The sequence below is a fragment of the Tachypleus tridentatus genome, chromosome 2 (genome assembly GCF_004210375.1).
Source record: "Tachypleus tridentatus isolate NWPU-2018 chromosome 2, ASM421037v1, whole genome shotgun sequence".
Taxonomy (NCBI): Eukaryota; Metazoa; Arthropoda; class Merostomata; order Xiphosura; family Limulidae; genus Tachypleus; species Tachypleus tridentatus.
Window position 1 is genome coordinate 53,065,528 of NC_134826.1, and position 15,955 is coordinate 53,081,482.

The 15,955-nt window shown below is 36.5% G+C and overlaps 1 pseudogene across 1 annotated transcript in view; it reads right to left on the reverse strand.

Moving 5' to 3' along the window:
• The window catches only part of LOC143243827 (pre-B-cell leukemia transcription factor 1-like), a 178,875-nt pseudogene that overhangs the window by 28,321 nt on the left and 134,599 nt on the right, over nucleotides 1-15,955 (reverse strand). Inside the window, exons 4-7 of the transcript XR_013024780.1 lie at nucleotides 7,055-7,245; nucleotides 5,881-6,016; nucleotides 4,678-4,770; nucleotides 2,886-2,975 (exon numbers count right to left, since the gene is read on the reverse strand). The product of XR_013024780.1 is annotated as a pre-B-cell leukemia transcription factor 1-like (transcript). The remainder of the gene's footprint in view (nucleotides 1-2,885; nucleotides 2,976-4,677; nucleotides 4,771-5,880; nucleotides 6,017-7,054; nucleotides 7,246-15,955) is intronic.

Below are 15,955 nucleotides of genomic sequence, written 5' to 3' on the forward strand. Positions count from 1 at the left end.
CAATATTACTGGAAAACAATGAACACCTTTTCTAAAATAATCACTTCGTCGAGCTTATAACTCGGTTTGTCAGTTTTGCTATTGTATTATTAATTTAATGTGTTTCCATATTCAAGTAACGTTTCAGACGATTCCTTCTGGTATCTAACCAACGTTAATTGTTGTTAGACTGGATTTTATGGCGACATCCTTCTGTCCTTTTACAGTCCATTAAACAACATTTATTAATCGTGACTCAGCTGTCGTGAAAGAACCTAGTGAAAACTGACGTCCTATTTCTTCATCTTCCACTATACTTTAAACGGTCGAATAGTTTCTTAGAATTCAAATTCTATTGTATTCCACGTAAAGATCGAACATTTTTACTTTATAATAAATTTAATTTCTAACTGATATTTCATGTCTAAAATGAAGTACAAAAAATAAAACGGACTTCTTTTAAGGCAATTAAAAAAGGACGACTTGATCAAGGTGCGCACCCGCGGGGATCGAACCTCAGACGTTACCACAATAAGCCTCGACGTTTTTAGCTAAGCCACCAAGGGTATAATGAATAGTTCTCTCCATTTCTGCTGATGAAAAGAAAACACATCGATATTAAAGTAACACCTACAAAACTTCAATACGGGCGAACGAATATCTTTAATCACATCCAAGATTATTTTGGGTATTCATAACGTTTTAGCTAAAGGCACACGTGTCATGTTACATACAAAACCCATGGTTACTGTCAAGGCGCTGTTTAACAAGCCATATATTAGGAATTAGAAAATACTTGAATAACATTGGAGTAGGAATCTTGTTGCCAAATACAATGAAAGCTGGGTCCAGGTTCAACGTTCAGTAACTATGGAGATAATCGTGCCAATTTGTCCGCTCGGTTGCCACGATACATGAAAATGCTTTCGCTTCCACGCCTTGATACATTTAGCCTAAGGTAGTGAGAGACACCTAGTGGAAACGATGAGGAAATCTAGTAGATTCATGTGTCATGGTCACTTCTCTCCACACTAGTGAACTGTTCAACCAGACAGCCGTAATAACATAATTATATTCCTTGCATTCCTTTTGTTTTGTGGTTGATGGGTCTTTAGGTGGGGCTGAAATAAGGGGCGGCACCTAATTGCTGCACAGGAAAGAGCACTGGAAAGTGCACTTGGAAACAGGCTAAAAACAAATGGACTTAATCGAAAGAACACTAAATTTGCTACACAGAGCAGTCTGGGAAACAGACCTGACCCCTAGCAGCTGCTTTGTTAACCAGAGTAAATTATTACCTACTCAATAAACTAAAAATTATACAGAAAACCCATGGCGTAGAATTTGAAATAAACTACTATTTTTTTTAACCCGTCTATTACTTGGCCAAGGGGCGCTAATTTTCAAAGATAAAAAGTTGAAATGATAAGACTCGTCTTGAACCCAGAGGTCAGGGGTAAAAATGTTTGAAGGTAATTGATTGCTGGTATAAATAATTGTTGTACGGTTCGACTAGAATTTAAAAACTTTTTAAAAATATTTTTACATTTTTGACATACATTTGTAAAAGATAAATATTCATTCACGTTCTGTGTGCCATGCACAATAATAAGATATTCATATAAACATAGCATGAGGAATCATTGTGTATGTATACACATATATATCACAGAACGTCACCCCCGAAATCTATTCGTTATAGAAACGTAGTAACAGATTGTTTGTTAGGTTTGATTTGTTTTGAATTTCGCGCAAAGCTACACGAGGGCTATCTGCAATAACCGTCCCTAATTTAGCAGTGTAAGACTAGAGGGAAGGCAGCTAGTCATCACCACCCACCGCCAAGTCTTGGGCTACTCTTTTACCAAAGAATAGTGCGATTGACTGTCACATTGTAATGCACCAACGAATGAAAGGGCGGGCATGTTTGGTGAGACCGGGAATTCAAGTACCTTAACAACCTACCTGGCCATACCGGGCCGATTGTTTTTTTGTATTTGAATTTCGCGCTAAGTTACACGAAGGTTATTTGCACTAACCGTCCCTAATTTAGCAGTGTAAGACTAGAGGGAAATCAGCTAGTCATCATTATCCACCACCAACTCTTGGACTACTCTTTTACAAACGAATAGTGGGATTGAACGTAACATTATAACCATGGTTGAAACGGCGAGCATGCTTGGTGTGACGGAGATTGGAGCCCGTGATCTTCGGATTGAGAGACGAGGTTTTTATGTCCCAAAAGAAATGGTTACGTTTATGTTATACACAAATAAATGATTTCAACATCTCAAAATTATCAAACACCAAAACGAAACATTATTTTAAGTGTTTGTGCAGACTGTTTGGCTCGAACTGTGAAACGTAAAACAATAATAAGATATTCATTCATATTTTAATAAGAAACCAATTAGATCTTTGCGTTAAAATCTTGAATCAAATTTCAGTTTTGAAAACCGAGTCATTTGAAGCACAATTCGCACAAATATCGAAAAAAACCGTTTAACTTCTGTCTTTCATAATTACTATATGCTCAAACGACGAAACGTTCTTTGTTCTTCGGTCGCTAACCAAGTTCTAACATTAACAATAACATCGTGACACAATTTTGTTAAGACCCGTAACATAAGTAAATTAATTCGCAGAGTTATAACGGACTACTTTCTACGTTATAATATTTTTTGTAATATTTCGGTTTTCATTGGGTAACAATGTACATTGCACAATGCTGGTACTGTTCAGTACATTGTTGCCCGATAAACTCACCGTGTATAATTCTACATCGATACACTTTTATTACAGAATCAAATGTCTTAAAGCATATTACAATTAGCTATATCACTCAGCTTTTTCTAACCTGCTACACTAATTTATAACTATTGAATTTCCAACCTCCTAACACTTACAATCTGGCGTTTCGGGACTCCACTCTTCGGCTGTCAGGGTCGCTTCCCTGTTGGGTTGTCTCCAGGAGCAGTAAGGGCTACTCCGTTTCACTTGCGTATATAGAAGGAAGAGAATCGTTCTACAATTTGTCACAAACCAGTAATAGTTTCTACAATGTTAGTATCGACAGGTCCAGACGAGAACTTAATAAAAACAAATATTTAACAGTCGACTGATGAAATGTTAGTACTGAGAGGTCCAGATAAGAACTTAATAAAAATAAATATTTAACAGTCAACTGCTGAAATGTTAGTACTGAGAGGTCAAGATGAGAACTTAATGAAAACAAATATTTAACAGTCGACTGATGAAATGTTAGTACTGAGAGGTCCAGATGAGAACTTAATGAAAACAAATATTTAACAGTCAACTGACGAAATGTTAGTACTGAGATGTCCAGATGAGAACTTAATAAAAATAAATATTTAACAGTCAACTGATGAAATGTTAGTACTGAGAGGTCCAGATGAGAACTTAATGAAAACAAATATTTAACAGTCAACTGATGAAATGTTAGTACTGAGAGGTCCAGATGAGAACTTAATGAAAACAAATATTTAACAGTCAACTGATGAAATGTTAACTGAGAGGTCCAGATGAGAACTTAATAAAACAAATATTTACTGATGAAATGTTAGTACTGAGAGGTCCAGATGAGAACTTAATGAAAACAAATATTTAACAGTCAACTGATGAAATGTTAGTACTGAGAGGTCCAGATGAGAACTTAATGAAAACAAATATTTAACAGTCAACTGGTGAAATGTGAGTAACTTATTGATGTTGATGAAGTATTGTTTTATTTTGTCTAATTCATCGTTAATTTTATCTGGTGAGCATAGTTTTATGGTTGTGTTTATTTGGTTTCTTAGTATGTTGAGTTTTTGTTTTGTTTCATGTGCTGAGTCCCAAGGAATGTATAGTCCAGTATGGGTTATTTTTCGGGGGATTTCTGTTTTGAATTGTGTGTTGGTTCTTGTAATTTTGAGGTTAAGAAATGATATTTGATTGCTTTCTTCCTGTTCACATGTGAAGTTAATGTTGGGATGTATAGAGTTAATGTGATTGAAAAAATTGTGTGTTCTGTAGATGTGAATCCCCAACCGTGTCATCTACATATCTGTACCAGTATAGTGGTGGATGTAACGCTGTGTTAATTGCTTGTGTTTCAACTTGTGTCATAAAAATATTGGTTAGAACTGGTGATACTGGGTTGCTCATGCTTAGACCATTTGTTTGTATATAGTTGTGGTTGTTAAATATGAAGTTTGTCTTTATCCTTTCTTTCTTTGTGAACCTGACGATAACCGAAGAAGATCGAAACGTTGTTCGCTCTTCTACGTAAAATATTTTCAACCCAAACGAGCCGTTTTTGCATATATATTTCTCTACAAGTGGGTTTTCTCGACATCACTGAGATGAGAACTTAATAAAAATAAATATTTAGCAGTCAACTGGTGAAATGTTAGTACTGAGAGGTCCAGATGAGAACTTAATAAAAACAAATATTTAACAGTCGACTGTTGAAATGTTAGTACTGAGAGGTCCAGATGAGAACTTAATAAAAACAAATATTTAACAGTCAACTGGTGAAATGTTAGTACTAAAAGGTACGGATGAGAACTTAATGAAAACAAATCTTTAACAGTCGACTGGTGAAATTACCTGTTCGAGAATCTTATACTGAAGACAAACTGCAATAAAACCAATGAATGGTACAAGAACAAAGACTGGTAATGACTTTAAACCAACCTGCTTTTTTGGCTGCATATAAATTGGCTTCCTCCTGAGCTTTGTTAATGTTTTTTTATACCTGATCCTCTTGTTGCCAAACCAATTGGAAACCTGTAACAAGCAAAACTGTTGGTTTAGCATATGTTGTTTATTCTGAGCAAACACGCGGAACTACTTATCACACGAGGAAAGCCACTAACAAAATATTATTTGTTTTGTTTTGTTTGTTTTAAAATTCGTACAAAGCCACACGAAGGCTATTTGCGCTAGTCGTCCCTAACTTAGCAGAGTGAGACTAGAGGGAAGGCAGCTAGTCATCACCACCCACCGCCAACTCTTGGACTACTGTTTTACCAACGAATAGTAGGACTGACCGTCACTTATAATGCCCAACAGATGAAAGGAGGGTACGTTTGCTTGACGAGAATTCTTAGGATGACTTTTAAATTCTCCATAACTTGCCAGTAGGAATTTTTTTTTTTTATTAAAGTTAGATGAGGACTACCTGCCACCCAAATTTAGAAGTGATAGACCAAATGGAAAGGCAGCTAATGAGCACTGCACAACTAGAACACTTGGGCTACTATTTTTACCATTAAAACGGCGGAAAGAGGGAGCATGTTCAGTGACAGGATTCGAACCCGTCACCAACAAGTCTAGCGTCCTAATCAATAGGCTCAAAACAAGCTATCTACTTATACAGAAAACTAAAGTTAAATGCGGTTAATGAGTATAGATAATCAAATATGCTTTTAAAAACTGGCGAATCATGATGATAGTTATACTTGTCATAACGCATTAGTTTTAGGCCTAGTATATTTTTAAAACTGAGTTATTTACCTAATCCATTACGGATTTTAAAATATCCGTATAAACAAAACTCTTACACAATAATAAATGATGTTTCAACAAAAGTAACTTATGTAAATAGTTTTCAGACCACTGCTGTGTTTATTGTATCCCAGTCAACCTCCTAAAAGCAACGCAAAGTAACAATGTAAAATAATCTCTGTAGTGAAATTATAATAATAAAATATAATAAACATGTATACACTAAAAATTTTATCAATACTGTTAATTAAATTAATTAACAAATAACAGATTAAAATATTTTAAATACACTGCCGTATTAACTATTTTTTTTAGATATAAAGTAATAAAAGATGGCGCTGTTTGTCTTAAACTGGAAAGTAATGGAGAACAACAAATAGACGATTCTACCTGTGACACGGTGATAGAACACCTTCTGGCTAAATCTTCTTTAGCTTCCTCACTAGGATACGGATTACTCAGGTGGGAGTAAAAATATTCGTTAAGAATTTCTGTTGCTTGTTTACTGAAGTTTCGCCTTTTCCGCCTGACAATTAACATAAAAAGAATGTCCATAAAGAAAGAAAATTCATTAAAAAACGACTGGCTCTCCATAAACAAAGATAGTTAATAAATAATAATTATTGTTAAACAGAGATAATTTGTAGAAAAAGGATTATCCATAAAGCGATTTCAATAATATTCATGAAGTTTAGTTACACAAAACGAACAACGAGGAATAACTTGGTTTTTGTTTTCTAATTATCAATTCTAAGGTTCTGCTATATTAGTTATTGGGTGAAAAAAAACAGTACAAAGAAGCGTAATTTCTACTACTGGAAGCTATCATAGCATTATTTAGTATAATCAAACCTGTACCAGTTAAGTCTTGAGGCTTCAATAATTGTTTTACAGTCAGTAAAAAAAATCATATAAAAAGCGTAAGTACTACCTACTATCGTTCTGTAACCGCAAGCTCACATCCCCAGTGGTCACGCTTAAAAAGAATGACAGTGTTTAATGTGAGCTAGGATAGGAACTGTGGGTAGTTCACTGGCGGTCTAAACAATCGAATCTTATCATACTGTCTGTGACAGTACTCTTGGAAGATATATCAACGTCTTGTTAACTGCAAACGTATAAGACAGTGTTCGAAAAATTAACACTATATTATATGGATGGCTGTTATCCACATCAGCTAAACTGATTTAAGAAAAGTGTAAATTTCCTTTTTAGATTCTATCTATATACATTAACAATACAGAAAGATGGATCCCCATCTTCTGGAATAACTCGATAATAATGCGGGAAAGGGCGCCCAGATGTGATCCAATATGTCGTCCTCCGGGGGTCCGGTCAAGTCGAATAGTAATTGGCTAACGTAAATATTACAACAGACAGCGTGTCAAACGTTACTGACCGTTCTGTAGTTCTACTGAGTAAATATAAACCTTATTGAGACCTTTGGTCCATGTGGACAATTAGGTACATAGAAACGTCCCCGAGAATACTGAAAGAATACAGAGTTAAAAAAAGAAACAGTGAGAAAAAATAATGAAGTGAAAATATAGGAGTGAATACTAACCTGGCATCCAAAAACCTCGACCTTAGGATCATAACGGCTTCGCACGTGCTCTGTTTCAGTTGCACTTGGATGGAGTTGAACTTTTTATGTATTATCTGCACCATTCGCTCGATTTCTTTTGGGGTGATGGGTCTCGTCCGACTTTGTTCTCTAAGCAGGTTCATCACATGAGTAGTAAACTCATTGCAAGCCTGCGGTGAAGAAATTATTTTAATACAGACTCAATAAAAAAACAATGGAAGCATGAACATTTTGGTACTTTGAAAACAAAGGTTATACACAATATTCAAACCAATGTGTAAACAACGAACTTAGGTTTTATTTTAAGAGTTCGAACAATACAAGATATTCAGACCAAGAATAGGGCCTGGCATGGCCTAGCGCGTTAAGGCGTGCGCTTCGTAATCTGAGGGTCGCGGGTTCGACCCCGAGTCGCGCCAAACATGCTCGCCCTCCCAGCCGTGGGGGGGCGTTATAATGTGACGGTCAATCCCACTATTCGTTGGTAAAAGAGTAGCCCAAAAGTTGGCGGTGGGTGGTGATGACTAGCTGCCTTCCCTCTAGTCTTACAGTGCTAAATTAGGGACGGCTAGCACAGATAGCCCTCGAGTAGCTTTGTGCGAAATTCAAAAAAACCAAACCAGACCAAGAATAATATTGGTTTCATTTTAAGAAACTGAACAATACACGGTATGCAGACCAACAATAAATGTAGGTTTTAAAAGATCGAACAATTCACAATTTTCAGGCCAACAATAAATGTAGGTTTTAATAGACTGAACAATACACAATATTCAGACCAAGAATAATGTCGGTTTATTTTGAAGAGACCGATCAATACATGGTATTCAGATCAACAGAAAAGGCAGGTTTTATTTTAAGAAACAGCACATCCACTGCCTACTCTTGGATTACTCTTTTAACAACGAATAAGGAGATTGACCGTGATATTATAATGCCCGCACGGCCATAAGTACAAGCACTTTCGGTGACGGGGAGTCGAACACTCACAAACCACAACGCCATGCAAAACGGTTAGTAACAACCAGAACACAAAGTTCCATACCAAACGTCAGGGAAACGCGATTCTGTTCTAATGTAACGGACTATCTGTGTAGTTGTTAAGCCATTGCGTCACCAGACAAATAGCTAGTTTACTATTCTATAACGTAACACATCAATCGTGCTAATATCACAACTCACGAAATCTCAAATACTCAGTTCCTTCTGGGCACTCATATCTTTTTTGTGTTTTATCTTGCGAACTCATAATTCACTGACTATTTTGTTACGAATAACTTAAGTACGGTTAATTTCTTATACCACAAATGCCCTCTTCCCTTTAGTATACCTCAATGTGAAAATAAAATACCATCCCCAAATACAATTAATAATTATAACTTATTTCAACAGGCTGAACATAATACAAGGGAGGTGGAAAAGAAATAAAGAAAACCTATCACAGATAGCTTTCACCAGCTTGGTAAGGTTCTTAAACACATCTGTCCAGTCCACAGTGTTATATCCCATGTACTCTTCCAGGGACTGAGGTTTTCAAATACATCTGCCCAGTCCACAGTGTTATATCCCATGTACTCTTCCAGGGACAACAGTAACCATGAACCTGATTCTTTCATCTCTCAAAGTAAAACGTCTTAAATCATCAGCTACTGGTGATATTTTCAGTTCTGAATAAACATAACTCACTCTCTCTTAACGCTTTCTTAACCCTTTAAAACGTTTTGAAAGGAAAAAAGTTCAAACTACAGAGCCGAGAGGATATTTGTATTAAGTTAGTGAAATAGAAGATGGAAACCTGAACATCGATCATACCTATAACCAAGTCCTTAATTTTGTAATATTAACAAAACAAGTCTGTATTAGTGCAACTTATTAGTTGATTGTCTGTCTGTTGGTGTAACTTCTCACGATAAGTTTGCTTAACACTCCTACATGTATTCGAACAGCTTCCAATATATTAACAACGACGTATGTGTGGGAAGTTCAACGGGAACTTCAGAGGCACGTTACTCACAGTTAACCATGGTCCAAATATATAACACCACAAAAGACACCCAAAAGATATCCAAAACACATTTCGTGATAATTATCAAAAATATCAACTGAGGTAAATAACATTATTGAATAGTCATACAGCCCCCTTGAAACTGACTGTCTTAACCTTACAGAATTACGAACGGGGTCCATATTGCATTTATAAACACGTTCATTCGTCAGATACCTCGCGACTTTGTCGACTCCTAGTAACAAAATGAACCACGTTAAAATGTGCAAACAACAAGCAGTGAACAGGGCAGTTAACCCTACTAGTTACTGTTATGGGCCGTCTACATGTTAAAATATGTAAACAAACAACACGGTGAACAGTGCAGCAAACCCTACTGGTCACTGCTAGGGACCGTCTATATGTTAAAATATGTAAACAACAAGACGGTGAACAGTGCAGCTAATCCTACTGGTTACTGTTAGGGGCCGTCTACATGTTAAAAATATGTAAACAACAACAGGGTGAACAGTGCAGCTAACCATACTGGTTACTGCTAGGGACCGTCTATATTTAACATATAAAATCAACAATTCGCCTTTTTTGACTAGTTCTATACGTTTGTTTGTAGTTAAACACAAAGTTATACAATGGGCTATCAGTATTGTGCCCACTACATGTATCGAAATCAGATTTCTATTCTAGCGTTATAAGTTATCAGCCTTACGGCTGCCCCACTGTGGGGGGGGGATTATTACTTTCACTGAGAGACAAAAAGACAAAATAAATTGTTCAATATGATGTTGGGCCTTACAGTGAACGGTATAATAAAAAACTAGTAAGTTTAGGGTTAACAGTACAAAGATAGCGTTTTCAACAAAATATTTCACAAAAACTTCGAATAACGAAGTATTGCAGCTTCGAGTGTCTGTTGATACAGTCATTGACTGCTACGCCTATGATAAACATACACTTATCACTCAGTTCATTACGGAACACTTCCGCACACTATACCAAAAGCAATCAGTTCTATGCAGTAGCTGGTGCCCGGCGTAAGTGTTATGACGTGTTTTCTTCCCGCCAATGTGAAAGACGTATAAATTTAACTCTGAGCCTACTTTAAGGTTATCCTACCGGAAGAATAAGAAACACAAAACAACAGAAACATTTATTGCACTCTCCAAGCACGGTAGTAAAGTAGAACGTTGGCAGATTTATAATGGACCCCAGGACTTAATAACAACTGCAGTATGTAGTCATAACGGTTTCTTACTTACCAGCCAGTTGGTAGTGATGCTCTTTATATAGGTGGCGTTGTGCTCACAGTTGTCGTTGGTTTTTGCAATTACCCAAAGACTACTTAGAAAGATTAGTTTAGAAGATTCTTTATACATGGCAAATGCCACATAATACCACCAATTTTAAAATACATTGATATGAAACAACTCAGTAGCCTTAGAAGTTTTATTGAATAAATTTGGGAATATCGAAACTGCCCAACTGCCGCACCACATATCCAAGTTTATGTGCTTAAAGTTCTTTTCGTGTTTCTGATTTAATTGTGACGACCCGCTCTGTAACCTCATAGATGTTAGAAATTGAATACCGTTGTGATGTAATCAGTGATGCGAATGGTGGACGTGCTGAACGTCTGCTCTAGTTTACCCTAATGATATGTGCTATATACCAAACGAAGCTCAAGCACATTGACTATGGGATGTGTGAACATTCCTCTGTATTATTCAATAAAAAAACATATAAAGTTTCAAAGTTGTTTCATTTCAGTGTGAACAGTCTGTACTTTATGTGCTAAGAATCATATGAAATAGTCTTCAATATTTTCTGTGGAAAATGCCATGTAATTAATGTAATAAAAATCATAGGATATAATATTATTCCGTGGTAAGTACTACACAATGTCATTACACGATATAATATTATTCCGTGGTAAGTACTACACAATGTCATTACACGATATAATATTATTCCGTGGTAAGTACTACACAATGTCATTACACGATATAATATTATTCCGTGGTAAGTACTACACAATGTCATTACACGATATAATATTATTCCGTGGCAAGTACTACACAATGTCATTACACGATATAATATTATTCCGTGGTAAGTACTACACAATGTCATTACACGATATAATATTATTCCGTGGCAAGTACTACACAATGTCATTACACGATATAATATTATTCCGTGGCAAGTACTACACAATGTCATTACACGATATAATATTATTCCGTGGCAAGTACTACACAATGTCATTACACGATATAATATTATTCCGTGGCAAGTACTACACAATGTCATTACACGATATAATATTATTCCGTGGCAAGTACTACACAATGTCATTACACGATATAATATTATTCCGTGGCAAGTACTACACAATGTCATTACACGATATAATATTATTCCGTGGCAAGTACTACACAATGTCATTACACGATATAATATTATTCCGTGGCAAGTACTACACAATGTCATTACACGATATAATATTATTCCGTGGCAAGTACTACACAATGTCATTACACGATATAATATTATTCCGTGGTAAGTACTACACAATGTCATTACACGATATAATATTATTCCGTGGTAAGTACTACACAATGTCATTACACGATAAAAACTCTTCATAGAGTTTGCTTTTTATTTCTGATTTGTGCATTTACATTATAACTGTTTAACGTCTCATTGAATACGAAATAACGCGCTAGAGTAGACAAGAACAGTTATAACAAATATTTTTTAAGAAGCGGCTTGTTACAACATGTCATCTTTAATCACGTGTGTTAGGTAATTACGCATTTCAAGAACTTTCCTTCTCTCGTTGGCAGAATAACAATAATGTTCACAGAAATAATAAAACGTCTTAATGACCGTGTTACAACTTGTAGAAGGGTTGAAGTCGGCAAACCGCACACACAGGTCGGAGATGTCATCTGAATTAACCTCTTACAAAAGAAAAGCCACTTCGCGTTTCGCCCTTCAGTCTTACGTTGCTGATTTATTTGCAGACTTAATACAGACGATAAGTCCTTAGCTGGTGTCGAACGAAGATAAAGCATACTTAAAAATTATGGTCTTTCTGGTACTTGATCGCTGGGTCCTTGCAAGTGGTAATTACTGGTCTCGGCAGAGGGCGGTTGGTTCCACCTCTTGAAAGTGCTCGTCTTCCATGTCAAGAGAACACAAAGCCTCGCTAACAGAGGGTGCTAATTACACCCTCGAACACGAGCCTTCAGGATCATCAATCATCACGGAGAAAATGACAGCGGCTTTCGCCTACACAAGTCTTCAAGTTGTATATATCATATCACAGAAGTCTGTGATTAGCACTGAAGATGTCATTGAAGCAACCACTGTAATGTGTTCTTCATACTGCCTCCTAGAGGGCGCCAAGAGAAACTAAAGACTTTGCTACTTGTTTTATTTAATTTTGGAGAACCTAAACGTTAACAAGAAGTTATATACTTTGTTAAAGAATCATTAAACTATATATATTTCAAGATAACGAAATTCAAATATTCAAAGTGAAGTGTATCTTATGACTTCACGGGCTAAACTGACAGATAAAAGGTACATACAATTCAAGAACCACATGGACCAAAATGACAGATCAGAGGCACACAAAATTCAAGAACCACGTGAGCTAAACTGACAGATGAGTGGTACATATAATTCAAGGGCCACATGGGGTAAATTGCCAGCTCAGAGACACACACAATTCAAGGAAAGTTGTTCCTAATCTAAGTTATTGATGTCACGGATCTTGAACGAAAAAGAAATGTGGGACACACAATATATGTGGTAACATACAGGTATCATGGATAAGATCAACTGGTCACGTGTGTGGTAACATTATACAGGTATCAGGGAAGGGGTCAACTGGTCACTGTGTGGTAACATTATACAGGTATGATGGATAAGGTCAACTGGTCACGTGTGTGGTAACATTATACAGGTATCAGGTCAACTGGTCACGTGTGTGGTAACATTATACAGGTATCAGGTCAATTGGTCACGTGTGTGGTAACATTATACAGGTATCAGGTCAACTGGTCACGTGTGTGCTAACATTATACAGGTATCAGGTCAACTGGTCACGTGTGTGGTAACACTATACAGGTATTTGGGGGAAATTAATCACCATTTATTATTATTAATAAAAAGTCTACTACGTAGAGCTTGTTATTGAACATATCACTTGAACCAGCAAATAATCACATGGCAAACTAAGTCGTCTACACGTTACATAAAAAATGAAATCCTTACATTACTGGTTTCTACACTTTATCTTTAGAAAGTTTGATGATTGAGTAGAACCCCAGCTTTTGTCATTATACCATTCCTTCAAAATGTTACTATTATGAATATTTTATAGCAAAGTAACATATGACAATCAGTGAAGAAGCCAGTAATGTAGGTATTTTATTGTCCATGTAAAGCCGAGACGACTTGGTCTACAATGTAATCATTAGAGGATCAAGTGTTTGTTTTTGAATTTCGCACAAAGCTACACGAGGGCTATCTTCGCTAGCCGTCCCTAATTTAGCAGTGTTAGACTAGAGGGAATGCAGCTAGTCATCACCACCCACTGCAAGCTCTTGGGATACTTTTACCAACGAATAGTGGGATTGACCGTCACATTATAACGCCCCCACGGCTGAAAGGGCGAGCAGGTTTGGTGCGACCGGGATTCGAACCCGCGAACCTCAGATTATGAGTCAAACGCCTCAACCCACCTGGCCATGCCGGGCCTTAGGATCAAGTGACATGTCCACCTCCATCCTTGTCTTGTTTGGTTACTTTATTTAAGTTAAGTCAAACATAACTTTTTATTTTGCGATATTTTTCTCTAATACTTGTTGGCTTACATGGGTTACTAGGTTATAGATTGTACTTTAAAGGTTTATAACAACAATAAAATAAATACCCAAATGTCGTGAAGACTGTTTGGCTCTATCAGATTATGATAAAATTATAGTTACTGCTAGAAGTAAGCAGGTTCTTGAACAACTGAAGAAAGGTGGTGATGAACGAAAATAAGAAATCTCGATTTTGGATGTTTGCCTGTTTTCAACTTTTGGACGCTCTAGATATCTGAAAAGCGGCATGTACATCGTAAATAGAATGACTATCTCGTATAGCTCTTCATACCTAGCTTCTGATGTACTGTTGAAAAGAAAATCCAGATGGCTTTTGGATTGCTTTAACTCGGGCGTCCGTGTCATTCCTTCACTGAGAATGATAGCGCACTCTCTACAAGGTCTCTCTACGCTAGCCGTCCCATCTACCGCCATCTAGTTTACCAAGGAATAGTGGAATTGGCCGTAACATTATTCTCGCGACTCGAATGGCATGCATGTTCGGTGACAGGGATTCAAACCATGATCCTCATATTATAAATTCAACGCCTTAACCATTAGACCCTGCTACACCTAATATTATATTAAGGAATTTAAGTCCTTAAAAATTGATGTAATTTACATCTAGTAGTCTGCACATACAGAACATGATGACCATATCACAGTGTAGGCAGTGAAGGGTGATACAGTTGTGGGATGTTGTGGGCTTGAGCAGCCATATTTCGCTCTCCTAATTTCTATATCTTTAACTATTTAATTATTATTTATGAGAGACTGGCAAACGGAAGTTAAGACTGATAGATGGTGTATCCCCACCGCAATGTGGATCCTACTCTACAGGTACCTCCTATACTTAGGGTACATTTTATATCCCACATTGTAGCCTGTGCCCTGGGAATCCTTTAGATTAATGCAGCGTTTTTTAATTTTTGTTTGGGTTTCTTTTTATTTATAACAAACTAACGTCAGTCAGAGGTTTGGATTTGCTGTTTTTAACGCAGTCCTTCCTTTTGATTTTGTTTTCTCTTACTTGACTGTTCATTATTAACATTCTATACGGCGTGTTAAGGCGTGCAACTCGTAATCTGAGGGTCGCGGGTTCGCATCCCCGTCGCGGCAAACATGCTCGCCCTTTTAGCCGTGGGGGCGTTATAATGTGACGGTCAATCCCACTGTTCGTTGGTAAAAGAGTAGCCCAAGAGTTGGCGGTGGGTGGTGATGACTAACCGCCTTCCCTCTAGTCTTACACTGCTAAATTAGGGACGGCTATCATAGATAGCCCTCGAGTAGCTTTGTGCGAAATTCAACAAACAAAACAAACAAACAACATTCTGTATATAATCATCAGATAAAAACCTTGTAATAATTAATAATAATGCGTTCGTTCTTTGAAGTCAATCCTTCAAATTGCTTGAATACGAATACATATATTTCGGTTAACTGTATGCCATTTATTTATAACGCTACATCATGCAAACCTGATTAATGAATATTATATTCATATATTTACACTTCACGTTTAAATAACATATTCGATCTTCCATTTTAGGCTTAACTAACAATTCAAAACTAACTTTCTTCTGCGTAATATACATATAAATGAAATGTGACGTTAATTTGAAATTACTGAATCCATCATTAGGTATCAAAGAACTTAGCAATTATATTTTGATCATAAATTAGAAATGTTTACTAATTAACACTTATTTCTAACATAACAAGTGCCCTGAAATAGGGTACGAAAGACAAGAACGAACGTAACAATAGAAACTGCTGTTTTATTTCCAGAATATTCTTTAATTCTTTTTAAATAATAGTTTATTTTTATAGAATAATCCATGGTGAGGAAAAATAACGACATGGAATAGGACGAAGAAAATGAACCATTTTGAAAAGATTTTACGTTAAATCTTTATTCCAACAAAACTTGTATCGCAAGACAACTATAGCTTCATCGACCTGGCTACGTTTGATAACGGCCACTACTACTCGAATCTCTTG